The following is a 12345-nucleotide window of genomic DNA, read 5'->3' on the forward strand; positions in this document are numbered from 1 at the left end:
TTCTGGAGAGAGTAAATTTCAAAATTAGTAGTTCGAACTGTTTGGGTATGGACCTGGAAAGTATGACATTACTTTGCAGGCTATCTCTGCAGTAGACTGCAACTCCTCCCTCTTTGGCAGTTCTATCTTGACGGAAGATGTTATAGTTGGGTATGGAAATCTCTGAATTTTTGGTGGCCTTCCTGAGCCAGGATTCAGACACAGCAAGGACATCAGGGTTAGCAGAGTGTGCTAGAGCAGTGAGTAAAACAAACTTAGGGAGGAGGCTTCTGATGTTGACATGCATGAAACCAAGGCTTTTCCGATCACAGAAGTCAACAAATGAGGGTGCCTGGGGACATGCAGGGCCTGGGTTTACCTCCACATCACCCGCGGAACAGAGAAGGAGTAGTATGAGAGTGCGGCTAAAGGCTATCAAAACTGGTCGCCTAGAGCGTTGGGGACAGAGAATAAGAGGAGCAGGTTTCTGGGCATGGTAGAATATATTCAGGGCATAATGCGCAGACAGGGGTATGGTGGAGTGCGGGTACAGCGGAGGTAAGCCCAGGCACTGGGTGATGATGAGAGAGGTTGTATCTCTGGACATGCTGGTTGTAATGGGTGAGGTCACCGCATGTGTGGGTGGTGGGACAAAGGAGTTATCAGGGGTATGAAGAGTGGAACTAGGGGCTCCATTGTGAACTAAAACAATGATAACTAACCTGAACAACAGTATACAAGGCATATTGACACTTGAGAGAGACATACAGCGAGGCATACAGTAATCACAGGTGTTGAGTTGGGGAAGCTAGCTAAACAGTAGGTGAGACAACAGCTAATCAGCTAGCACAACAACAGCAGGTAAAATGGCGTTGACTAGGCAACGGGGCCAACAGATAAAACAAACAAGCAGAATCTGTCTGTAAACAATTGTTGGAAAAATTAGTTGTGCCCTGCTCAATGTAGATGTGCTAACCGAGTTGCCAAGAAATGTGTGGAGTCGTTGAAAAACACGTTTTAATGACTCCAACCTAAGTGTATGTAAACTTCCGACTTCAACTGTAGATTTAAGCCCTTCTGTTTGTTTTACAGATTTCAATCCATATTTTTTAAAGTGTTTTTAATGAAAGGGTTTTTTATGAGACCGAGCAAAGCTTTACGCGGGCTAATATAAGGTATAGATGCCAATGTAGCAGGGGTCAGACACTCTTCCTCTTTCTCAAGACTGTGAACTTGTTGTATTTTACCATACCCATACAGGCTTTAACTGAGATGTCCAGTAATACAACTGGTCATGTAGAGTAAGTCCAACTTCTGAGTATGGTTTGCATAAAGTTGTGAGTTTCACTCTTGGGGGTTTCCCTTTCCGCAGAAATGAAGAAACATTCCTATTAAGTTGTTTGAAAAAAAACTAGGAAAGGGCAAGTTTTGAAAAAGGTACAAGAATTTCGGTAATTTATTAATCTCTACACAATTGACCCGCCCAATATGATAAATTGGTAAATCCCACCATCTATCCAATTCTTCCCCAACCTTTTTGAGAAGTGGAGTATAGTTAATTTTATATGTCTTAATAATTTTAGAAGGAATCTGCAATCCAAGATATGTCATTTTCTGAGGTTTCCAAAAAGATGACTGGTCTAAGATTGGGTTCTGCATAGCTGCCCTGATAAAAGGCATAATTATACTCTTCGATAGGTTTATTTTATATCCTGAAAAGGTCCCAAAAGGATGTCAACTAAATTTCGGAGTGAAAGTTCTGGTTTAATGAGGTAAAGCAAAATGTCTTCATCATATAGCAAGACCAGATGTTCACGCCCACCTATACGGACACCATGGATGTCCGTAGATCTTAAAGCTTTTGTCAGTGGCTCTACAGCCAAAGAAAAAAGGAGAGGACTAGCGGTACAACCCTGTCTTGTGTCATGTGATAGGGTGAACTGTGAGGAAACATTTCCATTAGTCAGGATCTGAGCTACCGGACATTTGTACAGTAATCTAATCAGACCTATATACTTAGATCCAATATTCATCCTCTGTAAAACTTCAAACAGGTAGTTCCATTCTATGCGGTCAAAAGCTTTTTCCGCATCTAATGAAGCCGCCACTACAGGTTTTTGATCATTCTCTACATAATGCATAATATTAAATCATCTTCTGATATTATTAGGAGATGAGCGGTTTCTTATAAAGCCTGTTTGGTCCATATCAACTTATGAGTTTTGCAAGAATCTTACATGAAGTGTTCAATAAAGATATTGGTCTATACGACCCACAAAGCAGAGGATCTTTCCCAGGTTTTAACAAAACTGCGACCAGTGCCTGTTCAAGTGTGTCTGGGAGCTTTTCTGTCTCTATGGCATAATTAAACATATTGCAAAGAGGCTCAATTAGTTTGGTTAAAAAGGATCGATAGAATTCAATAGGGAATCAAATCGAATCAAATCAAATGTGTTTACAGTGGGGAGAACAAGTATTTGATACACTGCCGATTTGGCAGGTTTTCCTACTTACAAAGCATGTAGAGGTCTGTAATTTTTTTAATCATAGATATACTTCAACTGTGAGAGACAGAATCTAAAACAAAAATCCAGAAAATCGCATTGTACGATTTTTAAGTAAATAATTTGCATTTTATTGCGTGGCATAACTATTTGATCACCTACCAACCAGTACAAATTCCAGCTCTCACAGACCTGTTAGTTTTTCTTTAAGAAGCCTTCCTGTTCTCCACTCATTACCTGTATGAACTGCACCTGTTTGAACTCGTTACCTGTATAAAAGACACCTGTACACACATTCAATCAACAGACTCCAACCTCTCCACAATGGCCAAGACCAGAGAGTTGTGTAAGGACATCAGGAATAAAATTGTAGACCTGCACAAGGCTGGGATGGGCTACAGGACAACAGGCAAGCAGCTTGGTGAGAAGGCAACAACTGTTGGCGCAATTATTAGAAAATGGAAAAAGTTCAAGATGACGGTCAATCACCCTCGGTCTGGGGCTCCATGCAAGATCTCACCTCGTGGGGCATCAATGATCATGAGGAAGGTGAGGGATCAGCCCAGAACTACACGGCAGGACCTGGTCAATGACCTGAAAAGAGCTGGGACCACAGTCTCAAAGAAAACCATTAGTAACACACTACGCCGTCATGGATTAAAATCCTGCAGCGCACGCAAGGTCCCCCTGCTCAAGCCAGCGCATGTCCAGGCCATGTCATGTGGTCTGATGTGACAAAAATAGAGCTTTTTGGTCTAAACTCCACTCGCCGTGTTTGGAGGAAGAAGAAGGATGAGTACAACCCAAAGAACACCATCCCAACCGTGAAGCATGGAGGTGGAAACATTGGGGATGCTTTTCTGCAAAGGGGACAGGACGACTGCACCATATTGAGGGGAGGATGGATGGGGCCATGTATCGCGAGATCTTGGCAAACAACCTCCTTCCCTCAGTAAGAGCATTGAAGATGGGTCATGGCTGGGTCTTCCAGCATGACAACGACCCGAAACACACAGCCAGGGCAACTAAGGAGTGGCTCCGTAAGAAGCATCTCAGTGTCCTGGAGTGGCCTAGCCAGTCTCCAGACCTGAACCCAATAGAACATCTTTGGAGGGAGCTGAAAGCCCGTATTGCCCAGTGACAGCCCCGAAACCTGAAGGATCTGGAGGTCTGTATGGAGGAGTGGGCCAAAATCCCTGCTGCAGTGTGTGCAAAACTGGTCAAGAACTACAGGAAACATATGATCTTTGTAATTGCAAACAAAGGTTTCTGTACCAAATATTAAGTTCTGCTTTTCTGATGTATCAAATAATTATGTCATGCAATAAAATGCAAATTAATTACTTAAAAATCATACAATGTGATTTTCAGGATTTTTGTTTTAGATTCCGTCTCTCACAGTTGAAGTGTACCTATGATAAAAATGACAGACCTCTACATGCTTTGTAAGTAGGAAAACCTGCAAAATCCGCAGTGTATCAAATACTTGTTCTCCCCACTGTATATAGCCCTCGTACATCAGCTGATATCTCAAAGTGCAGTACAGAAACCCAGCCTAAAACCTTAAAAATCAAGCAATGCAGGTGTAGAAGCACAGTGGCTAGGTGTAGAAGCACAGTGGCTAGGAAAATCTCACTAGAAAGGCCAAAACCTAGGAAGAAACCGAGAGAGGAGCCAGGATATGAGCGGTGGCCAGTCCTCTTCTGGCTGTGCCGGGTGGAGATTATAACAGAACATGGCCAAAATGTTCAAATGTTTGTAAAAGACCATAATAATATAATAATAATCACAGTAGTTATCGAGGGTGCAGCAAGTCAGCACCTCAGGAGTAAATGTCAAAATTGCGTTGTGTATACAACTTGTACAAAATTAAATTATGATAGTATAAAATAGTAAACATCTCCTGAGCTAATACCCTGACCCTACCACAACCCCCCCCCCCCCCCCCCCCCAAACTGAGGGAGTTAAAGAACCCATACCCTTAGACGCTAGTCTTTAATCTTCAAGCTAAATGTACCTGCTATGCATAGCATCACTCGAATTAGGTTAATTGGAAATATATGTATACGGCATTAGAAGTGCATTGACTGTTCCTTGTAACATGAAAATAATGTTAGTCGAGTAACAACATACAATTTGAATCAAAGCGACAAACATCGGCAACAATAATGACCGGACTATTTAGCCCCACTTGACCATGTCTCAACAACAACAACAAAAACAGTCACCAACAGAGCCTACCTGCACATCCAAATGTCAACCAATCGGCATTCCCCAATGCGCCCTGAAACCTGTGCAGCACAAAAGCGATGTCCACAAACACACCCAAGCTACACAGGAAAAAAGACATCAAGTTATGATGAATAAATGAAAACCTTTACCAGACGATAACTACCATCCCTCAAATATAAACTAGGGACACATACTTAAACAATCACCATCCTCCTGAGTTCACCCTTCCCCCAAAATATTATATATACTGTACATACTTGTACAAGTGTAAAGCTATCAGCTAGCTGTCAATTAGGCGGCCAGCCAGTGAATAGCTGACCTGTCTTGGTATCACTAACGCTAGCATACATCTCAACAATAAACAAGCCAGCAAATGTAATAGTAGCTAAAATTCCCTGAAGTAACATAAACAACATAGTTAGGCTTGAAACCCAGTCAAAAGCCAAATAACTATTTAACCAAACCCGACTGGACCTCTCTGCGTAAAATAAAAGTATACAGCAAAAATGTAACTACCTGGCATAGTGTGGATGCAGCTATAGTTACACCCTTGTAATCTTAGTGAGCTGGCTAAATAGCACAGCCATCAGCTATGATCCAACTTTACCTCGCCAGTCATTATCACGCTAGCCATCTAGCCAGCCATCCATCTAGCCAGCCAGTTGATCATATGTGTAATTTAGTTGTTTCCCCATGTGCTAACAGTTCACTATCCACTGTATCCAAGACCAAAAGACAGTTCCTCATGATGCCGTAGACGTGAACAAGTCAGGGAGTTCTTTCCTCAAGTATGTTTCAGCCATCTTCACAGAGTCAAATGTTTGGTTTCGATCCACAAAGTTGCTGGTTGCGCAGGCCGTATGCCAAGCCAGCCTGACGCAGAAGTCTCTTCAGTGGGGATAAAGCCATACACATCTTGCGTAGTATGGGAAAAAGATATTGAAAGATCATGATCTCTTGAAATTCTGTTGTAACCTTGTCCATCTCTATTCTGAACCATGCTGGTGCTTCTTCCAAGCTAGCATCCACCAAGGCCAAAGAAGGTCTGGCAGAGGGGGGAATTTTTCCATGCCTCGTCCGAGGCTTTGACATATTGGACATCTTTTGTTTTGGCGATACAATAGATGTTTTAACTTCCAACTCACTATTAACGAACAGGTAAACCATGTCAAATTGCCTTAACATTTTTCAAAAGTTCGAGCACGCTAGGCAGACGCGTCTTGTTAGAGCTTCGCCATTGCCGGAGGTCCGTCTTTCTCTTCTTTAAGAAACATAGAATCCAGTGCTCTGATCAAAGTTATACCGTCATCCTTGTTCAAATCCTCAATGGATATTTCCAGTGCTGTATCTCTCACTCTTCCTTCGAGCGATAATACCACTGCAAGTGCTTGCTTTTTCTTGCCCAGATTAGTAACCCATGTCCAGATTCCCAGTTCATTTTTCCAACTTCCATATGACCTCTTCACGTCGGATCAAGGTGGCACATTGTAGTTATTAGCCATCCTCTGCTACCAATGTTAACTTGAAATTAAACAATTACTAGGTTCCAGTTTAACAATGTTTACTAAACCATATTTCCACAATACATGGTTGCCATTGCACTCAGGCCAGGACAATCAACAGAGAGACAACTGCACAGGCTTACTAATAACAGAGTGATAGCACTGTAATAACAGAAATATAGGGATACTTAAAACATGTACTTAACAGCTACATGCTTATTTGTAACTGGAATAAGCAATTTCATAAATATGTCAAGTGCAGCATCTAGTTACTTCAACAGTATTTAACATGAGATCCTCTCTAAGCTTTACAGGAATGTGGTTCTGAATATCAATGACAACACCTCCACCATAGGCATTTCTGTCTTGTCTGTACATGTTATAACCATGTATTGCTACCACTGTGTCATCAAAGGTATTATTTAGGTGAGCTTCAGAGATTGTCAGAATATGAATGTCATCTGTTACTAGCAAACTATTGATTTCATAAACCTGGTTTCCTAAGCTACATATGTTGATGTGGGCTATTTTTAGCACTTTTCTGTGATACTCATGTTATTTATTTATGTTAGTAAAGGGTGAGCTACACACAGTGGACTTCCTACTAAGGCACATTGCCTCAGTGCTAACAGTATAACTCTGGTTCATAGGCACATGATTACTGTATTCAATAGATGTTGGCATTGAAATACAAGTAGGCCTTGAAATACATCCACAGGTACACCTCCAATTGACTCAAATGAGGTAAATTAGCCTATCAGAAGATTCTAAAGCCATGACATCATTTTCTGGAATGTTCTAAGCTGTTTAAAGGCACAGTCAACTTAGTGTATGTAATATTCTGACCCACTGGAATTGTGTTACAGTGAATTATTGTAACGGTTTTCTTCCTGGGAAGGAGAGGAGGACCAAAATGCAGCGTGGTTATTTATAAACATATTTAATGAAAGATGAAAACGTGAACACTATACAAATACAAAATAAGAAACCGTGGCAAAACCAAAACAGTCCTTACTGGTGCAGAGAACACAGAGACAGGAAACAATCACCCACAAGATACCTAAAGATTATGGCTGCCTAAATATGGTTCCCAATCAGAGACAACAATAAACACCTGCCTCTGATTGAGAACCACTCCAGGCAACCATAGACTTACCTAGAACACTCAACTGAACACGACCCCATAGACTACAAAACCCCTAGACAAAACAAGACACAAATCACCCATGTCACACCCTGGCCTAACCAACATAATAAAGAAAACACAGAATACTAAGGCCAGGGTGTGACAATTATAAGTTAAATAATTTGTCTGTAAACAATTTTTGGAAAAATGACTTGTGTCATGCACAAAGTAGATGTCCTAACGGACTTGCCAAAACTATAGTTTTGTTAACAAGAAATTTGTGGTGGTTGAAAAACGAGTTTTAATGACTCCAACCTAAGTGTATGTAAACTTCCGACTTCAACTGTGTGTGTGTGTGTGTGTGTGTGTGTGTGTGTGTGTGTGTGTGTGTGTGTGTGTGTGTGTGTGTGGAAAATGTATTAAACTGTTTGAAAGAAAGGAAGGTGTTGCTAATGTTTTGTAAACTCAGGATTAGTGTTCTCTTCACGGATGAATCCCGGTTTCAACTGTACCTGGCAGATGGCAGACAGCGTGTTTGGCGTCGTGTGAGCGAGCAGTTTGCCCCATGGTGGCGGTGGGGTTATTGTATGGGCAAGCATTAGCTACGGACAACGAAAACAATTGCATTTTATCGATAGCAATTTGAATGCACAGAGATACCGTGACGAGATCCTGAGGCCCACTGTCTTGCCATTTATCCACTGCCATCACCTCATGTTTCAGCATGATAATCCACTGCAAGGATCTGTACACAATTCCACATTTTTCCGATCTAACGATGCTGTTCTACGAGTGGTCTGAAGTAGGCATTCGATTACGAACGTTTTCAAGTGGAACATTAATAACAACGGTTTTGAAAACAGCTCGGAGATTTAACGATGCTCCTATGAAGGTTCTAACGATGAACTTAGCCTTAAGATGCTTTTAGGAAACTGGGCCCCTGTGACTGTTTTCATCTCTATTCAACCAGCGTTGTAAACATGGACATTAGGGTAAAACTTTTACTTGACAGGGGCACTCTGCAGTTTCTACAGCCATTGTTGGACGTATGATATGTTTCTATTGATTCTTGAAGAATATAACTTATAACTCTTGAGCGTAGTTCAACTGCCTTACCCCATCAGAACCCAAATTATAAGCTTGTTTTATGTCAATATTTATGGACAAATTAAACTTAAACACCATATAGCCTCAAAACATGGTTAAAACTTTAATTTTGATGTCATAGATATTCAGTTCTTGCATCCAAAGCTCTGCTATGAATTTGATAGCGGTTACATTTCTCCAGTCCCATATTTGATGGTTGATTTGACAGCCACTCTGTCACTAGACACACAACTCGCTTGTGTGCTTCTTTTCGCCGGTTCTGTTTCCAGGCCACCCAGATGGAAACCAGGACTACTCTATCAAGTTCTCGACTCGAGAGTCACATTGTCTATTGCATATTGGAAGCAAATAACCAACACTACATCTCCTAGCTGGTGTAGTCATTGGAAATGACTTGAGCTACAGTTCAGGGGACATATGTATCAAGCTTAGCAGAGTAGGAGTACTGTTTTAGGGACAGTTTTTACCTTTTAGATCACATTAATAACATTACATAGAAAGGGGGAACCTGATTCAAAATCAGCATTCCTACAGTAATATTAAACAAGGTCTTAAATAATGTTATAACAGCTAGATGTGGCAAAATGGAGAATATAAATTAGAGCTAGTCTCCCCAGGCCAATATGATGGAAGGACCCATATACATTTGGGCTCCCGAGTGGCACAGCGGTCTAAGGCACAGCATCTCAGTGCTTGAGGCATCACTACAGTCCCTGGTTCAAATCCAGGCTGTATCACATCCGGACGTGATTGGGAGTCCCATAGGGCGGCGCACAATCCACTGCAAGGATCGTTCTGGGTAGGCCGTCATTGTAAATAAGAATTTGTTCTTAACTCACTTGCCTAGTTAAATAAATGTCAAAAATATGTGACACAGGATGCACCCTAAATATAATTTGGAGATCTTGTATATTGGCTGCCTGAGGGGTTGGGTTGATGTAATAGTCCAACTGTAATCCCTTTATAAAGACTTAAGTCACAACCGAGAAAAGCCATACACAAGCTACTGCTACCATTGAGGAGGACAGCAAGCTTTACAAATGACCCTCAATCATTTTGAAGCAATTCTCTATTTGCAAATCAGAGGAAGACAAACTGACTCATCCATCACATTTGGCCTACGTGGTTCAATAATTAGGAAATATGCACACATATCTTTCAAGCTCTTCATCACTGTCCAGCACAGCCCCCTGTTAACTTTTTCACTATTAACCTGCAATAAATTGATTTGTTGTTGGGCATGTAGCATTTATTTGTATTTGTATTTATTATGGATCCACATTGCCTTGCTGCCTTGGCTGCAGCTATTCTTCCTGGGGTCCGGCAAAAGTAAGGCAGTTATACAATTTAAGAAACATTACAATACATTTAATACAGAATTCACTACACACTGTTTGCCCATACTTCACTGCCACATATCTACAACACAAACTCCATCTGTATGAGTGTATATAGTGCGTATTTTATCATGTATGTGTATGCATGTGTCTGTGCCTATGCTTGTGTTGCTTCACAGTCCCCACTGTTCCATTAGGTGTATTTTTATCAGTTTTTTTTTTTAATCAGATTTTACTGCTTGCATCAGTTACCTGGTGTGGAATAGAGTTCCATGCAGTCATGACTCTATGTAGTACTGTGAGCCTCCCATGGTCTGTTCTGGACTTGGGGACTGTGAAGAGACCTCTGGTGGGATGTCTTGTGGAGTATGCATGGGTGTCTGAGCTGTGTGCTAGTCGTTTAAACAAACAGCTCAGTGTTTTCAACATGTCAATACCTCTCACAAATACAAGTATTGATGAAGTCAATCTCTCCTCTACATTGAGCCAGGAGAGATTGACATGCATATTATTAATGTTTGCTCTCTGTGTACATCCAAGGGCCAGTCGTGCTGTCCAGAAGTCCCTCTTTGTGGTACCTGACCACACGACTGAACAGTAGTCCAGGTGCGACAAAACTAGAGCTTGTAGGACCTGCCTTGTTGATAGTTCTATTAAGAAGGTAGATCAACACTTTATTATGGACAGGACTTCTCCTCATCTTAAATTAAATCAAATTGTATTTGTCACATGCACAGGTAGACCTTACCTTGTGACATGCTTACTTACAAGCCCTTAACCAACAATTCAGTTTTAAGACAAATAAGTGTTAAGAAAGTAATTACTAAAATTAAACTGAAGTTTAAAATAAATGTTTTAAAAATAAAATTGAAAAATAACAAATAATTAAAGAGCAACAATAAAATAACATTAGCGAGACTATATAGAGTCAATGTGCGGGTGCACAGGTTAGTTGAGGTAATTGAGGTAATATGTACATGTTTTTCCCCACAAAAGGGCTTTTGCAAATGAGGACAGACACTTTTTACCCGCTACGCGCTTTAGCACTCGGTGGTTCCGTTCTGTGAGCTTGTGTCCCCTACCATTGAGCCGTTGTTGCTCTTAGACGTTTCCACTTCACAACAACAGCACTTACAGTTGACCGGGGCAGCTTTAGCAGGGCAGAAATTTGATGAACTGACTTGTAAAGGTGTCATCCTATGATGATGTCACATTGAAAGTCACTGAGCTCTTTAGTACGTGCCATTCTACTGACAATGTTTGTCTATGGAGATTACATGGCTGTGTGCTCGATTTTGTACACCTGTCAGCAATGGGTGTGACTGAAATAGCTGAATAGTCTTGGCCATCTACTCTTGGCCATGTAGTGTATTTCCATGACAGAATAAAAAAGTAATTTTGGACTGATAAATGTAGGTAGTTTCAAATACATGCTTAAAAGATACATATCACAACATTTCGATTTGAAATATATTGGACATAAGAGCAACCTTGAGGGAATCTTATTTGAGTCAGAAAAGGATGGTTGTATGATAGGGAAGATATAAAAAACCTTGCAAAGAGCTTATTCTCTTGGAAAATAATAATAAGTAGGTAATAATACAATACATTTTTTGAGCAAATGTAAGAAATAACAAAAATATACTGCAAAGTTGGAACAGAGCTAGAAACAGGGCGACAGTGTCTGTCGGTGCCATCTTGTCAAAGTACATGTTACCGTGGAAACTCAGCTGTCCCACAACACAATATTCTATAACTGGCTAGTTTTGTCTTGACTCATCTCTCCTTATGTCCGCCGTTTGGCCTAGATCTTTCCTGGGAGACAAATCCCAGAATGAATATCCTCACAGTTGTGGGCTACATGTAGTCATTGCAAAAACATATCCCAGCTTGAATGTAGATCAAATCTAGTTATTTATACAGCACATTTCAGACATGGAATGCAATGCAATGTGCTTTACAAGAAAACACAAATAAAAAACAATGGAAATAAATACTGAAATATTTACTACACAACAAAACACAAGATAAAAAACAAAAGAATGACACAAACTGAACAACTAAAAAGCACCCTAAGGAAAAGCTAAGATAAAAAGATGTGTTTTAAGATCTCTTTTAATATCCACAGTTTCAGCCCCCCTCAGGTTCTATGTTGCCTTCTCTAGATTTGAGGTCTTACCAATGCCTTGCCCAGCTCCTCGAGAAAGAGCCGTCTCCTCTGGAGCTTCCCTCTGTTCCAATCTGGGTTCAACGCCATCCAGATGACAAACACGTTGTACGCCGAGATGTCCAACATTTTGAAAAATATCAGAAGTGTCCAGCTTAGGGTTCTTCTATTGCAGCTGTAGCCATCACCAGCTTGTCTAAATTGTCCACCCCTTCTTTTGTGGCATTGTAATGCATTTTGATTTCTGTTTTTTGATGTTCCTGACCACAAATTCTCCCATCCCTATGCAGCGTACTCATGCGTACCACATTTGTGCCTTATTTTGGCATGTAGGACACTAGGGATGTGTCCGCCGTGAACAAACTTCTAGGAATTGATAGGCCTGTTGATT

The sequence above is a fragment of the Oncorhynchus mykiss genome, chromosome 12 (genome assembly GCF_013265735.2).
Source record: "Oncorhynchus mykiss isolate Arlee chromosome 12, USDA_OmykA_1.1, whole genome shotgun sequence".
NCBI lineage: Eukaryota > Metazoa > Chordata > Actinopteri > Salmoniformes > Salmonidae > Oncorhynchus > Oncorhynchus mykiss.